Source organism: Dendrobates tinctorius, unplaced genomic scaffold, assembly GCF_039654945.1.
Source record: "Dendrobates tinctorius isolate UK_male_01 unplaced genomic scaffold, ASM3965494v1 ptg000034l, whole genome shotgun sequence".
Classification (NCBI taxonomy): domain Eukaryota; kingdom Metazoa; phylum Chordata; class Amphibia; order Anura; family Dendrobatidae; genus Dendrobates; species Dendrobates tinctorius.
The window spans coordinates 6,208,297-6,222,650 of record NW_027361702.1 but is presented as its reverse complement, the minus strand read 5'-3'; positions in this window follow the sequence as shown (position 1 = coordinate 6,222,650).

Sequence of the window (14,354 nt, the reverse complement as noted above, 5' to 3'; positions counted from 1 at the left end):
TAGCTCCCTCCAACCAATGTCTCCACTCCTCAAATGCCCATTTCATGGCCAACAATTCCCGATTCCCCACGTCATAGTTGCATTCAGATGGGGAGAACTTTCGAGAAAAGAAGGCACAGGGATTCATCTTAGAAGTCACAGGGTCTTTTTGGGACAAAACAGCTCCTGCACCAATCTCTGAAGCATCTACCTCCACCTGAAATGGAAGTGAGACATCAGGTTGCCGTAAAACTGGAGCTGAAGTAAATCTCCGCTTAAGCTCCTGAAATGCTGAAACAGCCTCAGGAGACCAATTCAGCACATCAGCACCCTTCTTGGTCAGATCAGTCAGTGGTTTAACAATACCAGAAAAATTACCTATAAATTTACGATAGAAATTAGCAAAACCCAAAAACTTCTGGAGGGCCTTCAAAGAAGTAGGCTGAACCCAATCATAAATGGCCTGTACCTTGGCCGGGTCCATTTCAATAGTCGATGGAGACAAGATAAATCCCAAAAATGAAATCCTCTGTACACCAAAGAGGCATTTCGATCCCTTAACAAACAGGGAATTCTCCCTCAAAATCCGGAACACAGTCCGGACATGTTCCACATGAGAATCCCAACCACTAGAAAGATCAAAATATCATCCAGATAGATGATCAAAAATTTATCCACAAAGTCACGGAAAATATCATTCATAAAGGACTGGAAGACAGAAGGGGCATTAGTGAGCCCAAAAGGCATCACCGGGTACTCAAAATGTCCCTCCGGAGTATTAAACACCATCTTCCATTCATCTCCGTGCTTGATGCGAATAAGATTATACGCCCCCCTGAGGTCAAGCTTAGTAAACCAGCAGGCACTCTTAACTCTGGAGAATAAATCAGACATAAGAGGTAACAGGTACTGATATTTAACCATCATCTTGTTAAGGGAACGATAATCAATACACGGTCTTAATGAACCATCTTTCTTGGCCACAAAAAAAACAGCACCTAAAGGTGACGAGGATGGTCTAATATGACCCTTCTCCAATGACTCCTTAACCCCTTTCTGCCATCCGACGTACTATCCCGTCCATGGGACCTGGGCCCCTATGCCCATGGACGGGATAGTACGTCGGCGCGATCAGCCCCCGACACGTTAACCCCTTGCACACCGCGATCAAACATGATCGCGGTGTACCGGGGGTTAAAGGGAAGCATCGGCAGGGAGGGGGCTCCCTCCGTGCTTCCCTGAGCCCCCCACGGCAGCGCAATGTGCAGCGCTGCTGCGGGGGGCTCCTTTCCTCCAGGCCCCCGAATCCAAGATGGCGACGGGGGCCTGAGGAAGCTGGCTTCCTCAGTGCCTGCAAAGCGCAGGCATGAGGAAGCCTTCTGCAGTGCCTGTGTCACAGGACAGTGATGTCCCACCTGGGACTATTTAATAAAGTAAAACAAAAATAAAAAAAGTGTTAAAATAATTAATAAAAAATCGCCAAATAAATTAGAAAAAAAAAAAAAATATTCCCCCAATAAATCCATTTTTTGGAAATAATAAAAAAAAAACAATAAAAGTACACATATTAGGTATCGCCGCGTCCGTAATGACCCGCCCTATAAAACTGTCCCATTAGTTAACCCCTTTAGCGAACCCCTTAAAAAATAAAAATAAAAAACGAAGCAAAAAATAATGATTTATTATCATACTGCCAAACAAAAAGTGTAATAACGCGCGATCAAAAAGACGCATATAAATATCCATGGTACCGCTGAAAACGTCATCTTGTCCCGCAAAAAACGAGCTGCCACACAGCATCATCAGCGAAAAAATAAAAAAGTTATAGCTCGCAGAATAAAGCGATGCAAAAATAATTATTTTTTATATAAAATAGTTTTCATTGCATAAAACCGACAAAAACATAAAAAAACGACCTAAATGAGGTATCGCTGTAACCGTACTGACCCGAAGAATAAAACCGCTTTATCAATTTTACCGCACGCGGAACGGTGTAAACGCACCCCCCCAAAAGAAATTCATGAAACGCTGGTTTTTGTTCATTCTGCGTCTCAAAAATAGGAATAAAAAGCGATCAAAAAATGTCACATGCCCGAAAATGGTACCAATAAAAACGTCAACTCGTCCCGCAAAAAATAAGACCTCACATGACTCGGTGGGTCAAAATACGGAAAAATTATAGCTCTCAATATGTGGTGATGCAAAAACTATTTTTACAATAAAAAGCGTCTTTTAGCGTGCGACAGCTGCCAAATATAAAAACCGCCATAAATAGTAAATCAAACCCCCTGATCTCACCCCCTTAGTTAGGGAAAAATAATAAAATTAAAAAAAAGTATTTATCTCCATTTTCCCATTAGGGTTAGGGCTAGGGTTAGGGCTAGGGTTAGGGTTAGGGCTAGGGTTAGGGTTAGGGTTAGGGCTAGGGTTAGGGCTAGGGTTAGGGCTAGGGTTAGGGTTAGGGCTCAGATTAGGGTTAGGGGTGTGTTGGGGTTAGGGTTGGAGTTATAATTGGGGGGTTTCCACTGTTTGGGCACATCAGGGGCTCTCCAAATGCAACATGGCGTCTGATCTCAATTCCAGCCAATTCTGAGTTGAAAAAGTCAAATGGTGCTCCTTCCCTTCCAAGCTCTGCCATGCGCCCAAACAGTGTTTTACCCCCACATGTAGGGTATCAGCCTACTCAGGACAAATTGCAAAACAATTTTTGGGGTCCAATTTCTCCTGTTACCCTTAGGAAAATAAAAAATTGGGGGCAAAAATATCATTTTTGTGGAAAAAAATGATTTTTTTATTTTCACGTCCGAGTGTTATAAACTTCTGTGAAGCACTTGGGGGTTCAAAGTGCTCACCACACATCTAGATAAGTTCCGTGGGGGGTCTAGTGTCCAAAATGGGGTCACTTGTGGGGAGTTTCAATAGTTTAGGTACATCAGGGGCTCTCCAAACGCACATGACACCCGCAGACCATTCCATCAAAGTCTGCATTCCAAAACGTCACTGCTTCCCTTCCGAGCCCCGACGTGTGTCCATACAGTAGTTTTCTCCCACATATGGGGTGTCAGCGTACTCAGGCCAAATTGGACAACAACTTTTGGGGGTCCAATTTCTCCTGTTACCCTTGGGAAAATGAAAAAATTGGGGACTAATTGATCATGTTTCTGGAAAAAATACAATTTTTTTATTTTCATGCCCTGGCATTATAAACTTCTGTGAAGCCCTTGGGGGTTCAAAGTGCTCACCTCACATCTAGATAAGTTCCTTAGTGGGTCTAGTTTTCAAAATGGGGTCATTTGTGGGGGGTTTCCACTGTTTAGGTACATTAGGGGCTCTCCAAAGGCAACATGACACCTGTAGACCATTCCATCAAAGTCTGCATTCCAAAACGTCACTACTTCCCTTCCGAGCCCCGACGTGTGCCCATACAGTAGTTTTCTCCCACATATGGGGTATCAGCATACTCAGGACAAATTGGACAACAACTTTTGGGGTCCAATTTCTCCTGGTACCCTTGGGAAAATAAAAAAATGGTGACTAAAAGATCATGTTTGTGGAAAAAATACAAATTTTTTATTTTCACGCCCGGGCGTTATAAACTTCTGTGAAGCACTGGGGGGTTCAAAGTGCTCACCACACATCTAGATAAGTTCCTTAGGGGGTCTAGTTTACAAAATGGTGTCATTTGTGGGGGGTTTCCACTGTTTAGGTACATTAGGGGCCAGGGTCGGACTGGGGTGTCTAGGGCCCACCAAGGGAATTAATTTTAGGGGCCCACCTACAGTAATGTACAACTCAACATTTAGGCTTTGAGACCGCAGAATTACACCATGGGTTCTTTTGCCGTATATCCCACGCCAAATCTGCATCATTTCAGCATCCTAATTCTACTAAAAGCTGCACCGTTGTTCATATGCTGCAGATCTTTCCGCACTACGATTCATTTAATCCTTTAGGGCCGCAGGCCTGTTTTCACCTTAATGCCCAGGCTATTTTTTGCAAATCTGACCTGTGTTACTTTGAAGTTAAAAAGTGACCCCATTTTGGAATCTACACCCCCAAGGATTGACGTAGAGGGTATAGTGATCACTTTGTCCCAACAAGAGTTCCATGGTAGATGCTACACAGCCCAGCCAATCGAAGTGTTCGTATCTGCAGGGGGGGCTAAAATTCGCCCGGACCAGCCAGGCAGTGTTGCTGCCTGCCGGTCTTAGCAGGGAAAGCCTCCCGGTACCCGTGCGATTAGCTGCCCCAATAGGCAGCACAGGTCCCCATTAGGCAGCATTGGTCCCTATAGGCAGCACAGGTTCCCAATAGGCAGCACAACTCCCCAATAGGCAGCACAGGTCCCCAAAAGGCAGCACAGGTCCCCAATAGGTAGCACACGTCCCCAATAGGCAGCACAGGTCCCCAATAGGCAGCATTGGTCCCCAATAGGCAGCATTGGTCCCAAATAGGGAGCAAAGGTCCCCAATAGGCAGCACAGGTCCCCAATAGGCAGCACAGGTCCCCAATAGGCAGCATTGTTCCCATTAGGCAGCATTGGTCCCCAATAGGCAGCATTGGTCCCAAATAGGGAGCACAGGTCCCCAATAGGCAGCACAGGTCCCAATAGGCAGCACAGGTCCCCAATAGGTAGCATTGTACCCAATAGGCAGCACAGGTCCCCAATAGGCAGCACAGGTCCCAATAGGCAGCACAGGTCCCCAATAGGCAGCATTGTTCCCTATAGGCAGCACTGGTCCCCAATAGGCAGCACAGGTCCCCAATAGGCAGCATTGTTCCCTATAGGCAGCATTGGTCCCCAATAGGCAGCACAGGTCCCCAATAGACAGCACAGGTCCCTAGTAGGCAGCACAGGTCCCCAATAGGCAGGCACAGGTCCCTAGTAGGCAGCACAGGTCCCTAATAGGCAGCACAGGTCCCCAAAAGGCAGGCACAGGTCCCTAGTAGGCAGCACAGGTCCCCAATATGCAGCACATACAGACAGTAACTCACTGACCCGGCGTTGGCCTGTGTACCAGATACCAGGGAGAACCCGCTGAATCCCACTGGGCAGGGCCGGCTCCAGGTTTTTGAGGGCCCCGGGCGAAAAAGTCTCAGTTGGCCCCCCTTAACACATACCACGACTCATGCCATGTGACATCCGTGGTGACGGCCAAAAACGGACTTGTCTCCATGTGGATCACACGGACACGCATGTGATCCACACGGACACTCACTCTGTGGCAAAACACGTTCATGTGATGGAGGCTACTGATTAGTAGTGTACGCATGAAAGAAAGAAGAGAGGGGAAATAAAGAACAGAGAAAGAAAGAGAAAGAATGGAAGGAAGAACAGAGAAAGATACAGAGAGAGAAAGAAAGAAAGAACATAGAAAGAACGAACAGAGAAAGAAAGAAAGAAAGAAAATAAAGAACAGAGAGAAAGAAAGGAAGAACACAGAGAAAGAAAAGAACAGAGAGAAAGAGAAAGAAAGGGGGTAAAGAAAGAAAGAACAGATAGAGAAAGAAAGGGGAAAGAAAGAACAGAGAAAGAAGAAAGAAAGAAAAATAACAAAGAGAAAGAAAGAGTGGACAGAAAAAAAGAACAGAGAGAGAAAGAAAGAAAGAAAGAAAGAAAGAAAGAAAGAAAGAAAGAAAGAAAGAATGGAGAGAGAAAAAGAGTTGACAGAAAAAAAGAACAGGGAGAGAGAAAAAGAAGGAGGGGAAAGAAAGAACAGAGAGGTAGAGAGAAAAAGAAAGAGGGGAAAGAACAGAGGAAGAGGGGAAAGAAAGAACAGAGAAAGAGAAAGAAAGAGAGGAAAGAGAGAACAGACAGAGAGAAAGAACAGAGACAGAAAGAAAGAAAGAGAACAGAGAGCGAAAGAACAGAGAGAGAGAAAAAAAAGATTAGCGAGAAAGAACAGAGAGAGAAAGAAACAGAGAAAGAAAAATTCTATAAAGATACTATAGCAGCCCAGCTCCCATTGTAGTGCCTACCTGAGCCTCCTGGTGCAGGACATATCATGATCCGCTCACATGGCCGACATCCCGATTCCAAGGCAATCTCGCTGTCCGCTGTCAGAGGAGGACACGGTGATGGATCTGAAGCATTCCCTGAAGTGCCTCCATGGTTCCGTCACAATCTCCTACTGAAATGACCTAATTTCTGGTCAGCTTCCAGCATGTCACTTCCGGCAGAACGTTACGTGCAAGTTTTAAATTGCTCCTTGGGGGTCCGCTGTGTACTCCTGTGTCCCGCGGGGAAAGTATGCTCCCGGCTGGGGCAGTCTCTCTCTCAAAATCGGGACTGTCTCGCTGGATCCGGGACGGTTGGGACTCGGGAGGTATAAATGCTCCCCACCATACACGCACGGCTCCGCTTTGTATGCCTCGTACACACACGGCTCCGCTCCGTACACCTTGTACACACGCAGCTTCACTCCGTACACCCCCGGCTCTGCTCCGCTCCATAAACACACGGCTCAGCTCCGTACACACAGGGCTCCGTTCCGTACATCTCGTACACACACGGCTCTGCTCCATACACCTCGTACACACGGCTTCGCTCCGTACACCTCGTACACACACGGCTCTGCTCCGTACACCTCGTACACGCACGGCTCTGCTCCATACACCTCGTACACAAACGGCTGCGCTCCGTACACCTCGTACACACACGGCTCTGCTTCGTACACACAGGGCTCCGTTCCGTACACCTCGTACACACGGCTTCGCTCCGTACACCTCGTACACACATGGCTCAGCTCCGTACACACAGGGCTCCGTTCCGTACACCTCGTACACACGGCTTCGCTCCGTACACCTCGTACACACACGGCTCTGCTCTGTACACCTCGTACACACACGGCTCTGCTCCATACACCTCGTAGACACACGGCTTCGCTCCGTACACCTCGTACACACACGGCTCTGCTCCGTACACCTCGTACACACACGGCTCTGCTCCGTACAACTTGTAAACCCCTCGTGACCCCACCCAAGAACACACACGGCTCTGCTACATCCACCTTGTTAAACCCCTCCCTGACCCCACACAAGTACACACACGGCTCTGCTACATCCACCTTGCTAAACCCCTCCCTGACCACACACAAGTACACACACGGCTCTGCTACATCCACCTTGTAAACCCCTCCTGACCCCACACAAGTACACACACGGCTCTGCTACATCCACCTTGTAAACCCCTCCTGACCCCACACGAGTACACACACGGCTCTGCTACATCCACCTTGTTAAACCCCTCCCTGACCCCACTGTCCCACACATAAACGTTACCTCATCCATCCAGACCAGCACCATAATGAAAAGCGGCCAGCAGAGCAGAGTCCTGCAGCCACCCTGGTCATGTGACCCGACTCCTCCCCTCCTGTGACCTCATCACAGGTCCTGTGCTGGCACCGCACACAAGATTACAGCGGAAGGAAGCGATGATCATTGCTGGCTGTAAGGGGCTGCGTCACTGCGTGGGTCCCTCGCGGAGGGCGCAGGATGGGGTCAGTACATGGGGGGCGTAGCGGCGGCCGGCGGGTATCCCAGACAGCGTGAGTGGGCCCTCCCATCTCGCCAGGGCCCCGGCACTTGCCCGGGTGCTGACGCCGGCCCTGCCCCTGGGTACGAGCGACCAGTGAGTGACAGTGACATTTGGGGGCGGGGCCCAACGAGGGATCCAACGGTACCTCGGTGGGCCAGTCCGAGCCTGTTAGGGGCTCTCCAAAGGCAACATGACACCCGCAGACCATTCCATCAAAGTCTGCATTCCAAAACGTCACTACTTCCCTTCCGAGCCCCGACGTGTGCCCATACAGTAGTTTTCTCCCACATATGGGGTATCAGCATACTCAGGACAAATTGGACAACAACTTTTGGGGTCCAATTTCTCCTGGTACCCTTGGGAAAATAAAAAAATGGTGACTAAAAGATCATGTTTGTGGAAAAAATACGAATTTTTTATTTTCACGCCCGGGCATTATAAACTTCTGTGAAGCACTGGGGGGGTCAAAGTGCTCACCACACATCTAGATAAGTTCCTTAGGGGGTCTAGTTTCCAAAATGGTGTCATTTGTGGGGGGTTTCCACTGTTTTGGTACATCAGGAGTTTTCCAAACGCGACATGGTGTCCGATCTCAATTCCAGCCAAAAACGTCAAATGGCGCTGCTTCCCTTCCGAGCTCTGCCATGCGCCCAAATAGTGGTTTACCCCCACATGTGGGGTATCAGCGTACTCAGGACAAATTGCACAATAACTTTTACGGTCCTGTTACCCTTGGAAAAATAAGAATTGAGGGTGAAAAGATCATTTTTGTGGAAAAAATATGATTTTTTAATTGTATGGCTTTATGTTATAAATTTCTGTGAAGCCCATGGGGGTTCAAAGTTCTCACCACACATCTAGATAAGTTCCTTAGGGGGTCTAGTTTCCAAAATGGTGTCATTTGTGGGGGGTTTCCACTGTTTTGGTACATCAGGGGTTTTCCAAACGCGACATGGTGTCCGATCTCAATTCCAGCCAAAAACGTCAAATGGTGCTGCTTCCCTTCCGAGCTCTGCCATGCGCCCAAATAGTGGTTTACCCCCACATATGGGGTATCAGCGTACTCAGGACAAATTGCACAATAACTTTTAGGGTCCTGTTACCCTTGGAAAAATAAGAATTGAGGGTGAAAAGATCATTTTTGTGGAAAAAATATGATTTTTTAATTGTATGGCTTTATGTTATGAACTTCTGTGAAGCCCATGGGGGGTTCAAAGTTCTCACCACACATCTAGATAAGTTCCTTAGGGGGTCTAGTTTCCAAAATGGTGTCATTTGTGGGGGGTTTCCACTGTTTTGGTACATCAGGGGTTTTCCAAACGCGACATGGTGTCCGATCTCAATTCCAGCCAAAAACGTCAAATGGCGCTGCTTCCCTTCCGAGCTCTGCCATGCGCCCAAATAGTGGTTTACCCCCACATGTGGGGTATCAACGTACTCAGGACAAATTGCACAATAACTTTTAGGGTCCTGCTACCCTTGGGAAAATAAAAATTGGGGTGAAAAGATCATTTTTGTGGAAAAAATATGATTTTTTAATTGTACCGCTGCACATTATAAACTTCTGTAAAGCCCTTGTGGGTTCAAAGTTCTCACCACATATCTAGATAAGTTCCTTGGGGGGTCTAGTTTCCAAAATGGGGTCACTTGTAGGGGGTTTCCACTGTTTAGGTACATCAGGGACTCTCCAAACATGACATGGCGTCCAATCTGAATTCCAGCCAATTTTGCATTGAAAAAGTCAAACGGCGCTCCTTCCATTCTGAGCTCTGCCATGCACCGAAACAGTGGTTCCCCCCCACATATCAGGTATCTGCGTACTCAGGACAAATTGCACAATAACTTTTGCAGTCCAATTTCTCCTGTTACCCTTGGTAAAAAAAATTGAATCTGAAGTATTTTTTTTATGAAAAAAAGTAAGATGTTCATTTTTTTTTAAATATTCAAAAAAATTCCTGTGACGCACCTAAAGGGTTAATAAACTTCTTGAATGTGGTTTTGAGCACTTTAAGGGGTGCAGTTTTTAGAATGGTGTCACTTTTGGGTATTTTCTATCATATAGACCCCTCAAAGTGGCTTCAAATGTGATGTGGTCCTAAAATTAAAATGGTGTTGTAAAAATGAGAAATCGCTGGTCAACTTTTAACCCTTATAACTTCCTAACAAAAAAAAATTTTGGTTCCAAAATTGTGCTGATGTAAAGTAAACATGTGGGAAATGTTAGTTATCAAGTTTTTTGTGTGCCGTATCTCTGTGATTTAAGGGCAGAAAAATTCAAAGTTGGAAAATTGCGAAATTTTCAAAATTTTCGCCAAATTTCTGTTTTTCTCACAAATAAACGCAAGTTATTTGAATGAAATTTTACCACTAACATGAAGTACAATATGTCACGAGAAAACAATGTCAGAATCACCGGGATCCATGGAAGCATTCCAGAGTTATGACCTCATAAATGTACAGTGGTCAGAATTGTAAAAATTGGCCCGGTCATGAACGTGCAAACCACCCTTGGGGGTGAAGGGGTTAATATAAGATCGCATAGCCTCGTGCTCGGGTACAGATAAATTGAAAAGTCGACCCTTGGGAAATTTACACCCAGGGCTCAACTCAATTGCACAGTCATAACTCCTGTGAGGAGGCAAAGACGCAGACTTATTCTCACTAAATACATCAAAAAATCAGCCAAATAGTCAGGAACATCATGAGACTGAGGAGAGGTGAAGAAAACAGGAGCGTCCCTAAGAACACACTGACAACCCCAACTCACCACAGACCCAGATTTCCAATCCAAAAACTGGATTATGAGTTTGCAACCAGGGAAAACCCAGAACAATAGTATTATGCAAATTATGCAGCACCAAAAATTTACAATTTTCTTGGTGGTCTGGGGTAACTCGCATTATCACCTGGGTCCAAAACTGAGGTTTATTCTCCGCCAAAGGAGTAGCATCAATACCCCTCAAAGGAATAGGCTTCCACAGAGGCATCATGGAAAAACCACAACGTTTAGCAAAGTCCAAATCCATCAGATTCAATGCTGCTCCTGAATCCACAAAAGCCTTAGTGGAAAACGTGGATAAGGAGCAGATCAGAGTAATTGCCAAAAGGAACTTAGGTTGTACACTGCCCACAGCAAATGTGTGTGCAAAACGTTTCTCTCATTTAGGGCAGACAGAAATAGTATGAGAGGCATCTCCACAGAAAAAACACAGCTTATTACGCCTTCTAAACTCGTGACGTTGCGCCCTAGACAAAACCCCATCACATTGCATAGGTTCAGACGTTTGTTCAAAAGGTGGCAGCGCCTCCCGTGTAGTTTTACGTTCACGGAAACGCCGATCAACTTGAATGGCTAATGACATAGAATCATCCAGACCAGAGGGAACAGGAAATCCCACTATAACATCTTTTACGGTCTCTGATAAACCCTTCCGAAAGAGAGCTGCCAAGGCACCATCATTCCATGTAGTAAGGACCGCCCACTTTCGGAATTTATGACAGTATAACTCTGCAGAATCCTTACCCTGGTTTAATGCCAACAGCGTTCTCTCAGCTTGATCAACAGCATTAGGTTCATCATACACCAACGCCAAGGCTTGAAAAAATGCATCCACATTAGTTAGAATAGTATTTTCAGGTGTCAGAGAAAAAGCCCAATCCTGGGGATCGCCACGCAGCAAGGAGATGACAATTTTAACCTGCTGCGCAGAGCTCCCCGATGAGTGGGGCTTCAAGGCAAGAAATAATTTGCAATTATTCTTAAAATTCAGAAATTTAGACCAATCCCCAGAAAACACATCAGGAGTAGGGATCTTAGGTTCAGCAGCATGTCACTGAATGAGGTAGGTGGAAATTCCCTGCACTTCAGCAGCAAGTTGCTCCACACGATCAGACAATTGCTTAATCTCCATTAGGGAAAAAAGAAAAATCCTCCTACAGCCCCAGAGCAAAAGAGGAAAAAATGCACATAAAAAAAAAATAATAATTCTGACACTTTTTTTTTTAACAACTCTTTCCTGCTTTTGAGTACCCTAGAATCTGCGGTATGGCTGGTGATTCTGTTATGAATGGGTCACCGAGAAGGAAAACAAGACCAAGCTAAGTCACAGAAAACCAGAGAGGTTGGTAGCTATGCAGATTGCAGAGCCCTGATCCTAACCACACAACTAGCAGCAGCCGTGGAGCGTACCTACGATGAACTTAGATGCCTCGTCACGGCCGGAGGACTAAATAAGCATAAAGCAAGAAAAGGGGAAAACTAACTGCCCCAGAGCAGGCCCCAAAAGAATAGACAGCCCCCACACATGTATTGACAGTGAAACAAGATGAATACACAAACACAGGCAGGAAAATAGGCTGAGCAAATGATGAGGCCCAAACTAACTAGAAAGGAAAGGAAAGACACTGTCTGCAATCTGCCCAAAACCCTACAAAATAATGTCCAACACTTCTGATAACAAAATTAACCCTGAAGTCACTAGACTTCTCCCACTATATCAGCACTCTGAAATATTCTGAGCCAGAGCAAAAAGAGGCCAATCTAATAAGGGACAAAAAGCAAATTGGCAAATACAGATAAATAAGAGTGGAAATTCAGCACAGCCCCAGCTGGGGCTGGCTGGCCACACAAAAAAACTGAATAGAACAACAAAATCAAGAGTGAACATTAGCAGAAAAACTTAGCTTGAGCTGACTGGAACAGAGCTGAGAACCAAGACCTGACAAGCAGAAGGAATCACCAGCACCAGAGTAGGGCGTCAGCTGTCTTAAATCCAATCTGAGATTCCTGAGGTCCAATCGTCATCCTCATTTTCAGGTGGCAGATCTCTACTGATTAAATCAGCCTCACTACCTCCTGTAACCACCAGAGGGAGCCTGGAAGGAGAACTCACAACTGGTAGACCAGAAAATGAACTCACAACAATCCTGGTTGCCTATAGTCACACACTACAGAAATAATTGGGGCCTCATTTATGAGAATTGCCTCACAGTAAGATAGTTCTGGTTGCCCATCAGGGCCGGTGTCAGCACCCGGGCAAGTGTCGGGGCCCTGAGTAGGCTGGGGAGCCCGGTGCTTGTGCCAGTGCCGGCACCCACAAGTGGGCCCCCGCTTAGTCAGAGCCCCAGCACTTGGAATACTTACCTCTCCCTGCTCCACCACTGCGTCTTCTTCCATGTCTCCTGACTGTGACGTTCAGGTCAGAGGGCGCGATGGCTTCACGTCTGTGCGCCCTCTACCCGAGCAGTCACAGTACAGAGAGCCAGAAGACACTGATGCTGAGGAGTTAAGAGCAGAGAAACATCCAGCGAGGAGATATTAGTGTTTTGGAGCATCATACATGAGGACCATCATACACTGGAGCATCATACAGTTAGATCCATATATCAAAAAGCATCAAAGAGCATCAAAAAGGAGGGAACACATCGTCTGGTGATGTCCATGAGTTCAAGACTTCGGGCAGTCATTGCCAACAAAGGGTTTCCAACGAAGTACTAGAAATGAACATTTTATATACAATTATTTAATCTGTCCAATTACTTTTGGTCCCTTTAAAAACAGGGTGGCATATGTTAAGGAGCTGAAACTCCTAAACCCTTCATCCAATTTTAATGTGGATACCCTCAAATGAAAGCTGAAAGTCTGAACTTCAACTGCATCTGAATTGTTTTGCTTAAAATTCATTGTGGTAATGTCTAGAACCAAAATTAGAAAAATGTTGTCTCTGTCCAAATATTTATGGACCTAACTGTATATGGGGACCATCATACACTGGAGCATCATATATGGGGACCATCATACACTGGAGTATCATATATGGGGACCATCATACACTGGAACATCATACATGGGGCTTATTATACCCTGGAGCATCATATATAGGGCCCATTATACACTGGAGCATCATATATGGGGCCCATTATATATCGAACATTATATGGGGCCATTATATATGGAGCATTATCTGGGGCCCACTATATAAGGAGCATTATATGGGGATTATTCTGTATAGAGCAATACATGGGGCCCAATCTGTATGAAGCAATATGTGGGACCCATCATATACTGTATGGAGGATTATATGGGACTCATTATACTGTATGGATCAATATACAGTATGGGGCTTATTATACTTTACGAGGCCCATCCTATACTATACTGAGCATTATATTGGGCCCTTTATATATATGGAGCAATATATGGGGCCCATCAAATACTGTATGGAACATTATATGGGACCCATTATGTACGCAGCAATATATGGGGCTCCTTATTCTTTATGGAGCATTATATGGTGCCCATTACACAGTATGGAGCAATATATGGTGCTCATGATACTGTATGGAGCAATATATGGGGCTTATCATATGCTGTATGGAGCAAAATATGGTGCCCATAATACTGTATGGAGCAATATACGTGGCTCATTATACTGTATGGAGCATTATATGTGGCTCATTTTACTGTATGGAGCATTATATGGGGTCTATTATTCTATTTGGAGCTCTATGTGGTGCCATAATACTGTATGGAGCAATATATGGGGCTCATTCTACTGTATGGTGCAAAATGTGGTGCCCATAATACTGTATGGAGAAATATATGGGGCTCATTATTCTGTATGGAGCAGTATATGGGACTCATTATTCTGTATGGAGCAATATATGGGGCTCATTATTCTGTATAGAGGACTATGTGGTGCCCATACTACTGTACAGAGGACTATACTGTCTGGTTTCTAACCTATTGTAGAATTTAAAATACCATATATACTCGAGTATAAGCTGACCCGAGTATAAGCCGATGCATCTAATTTTGCCACAAAAAACAAGGAAAACT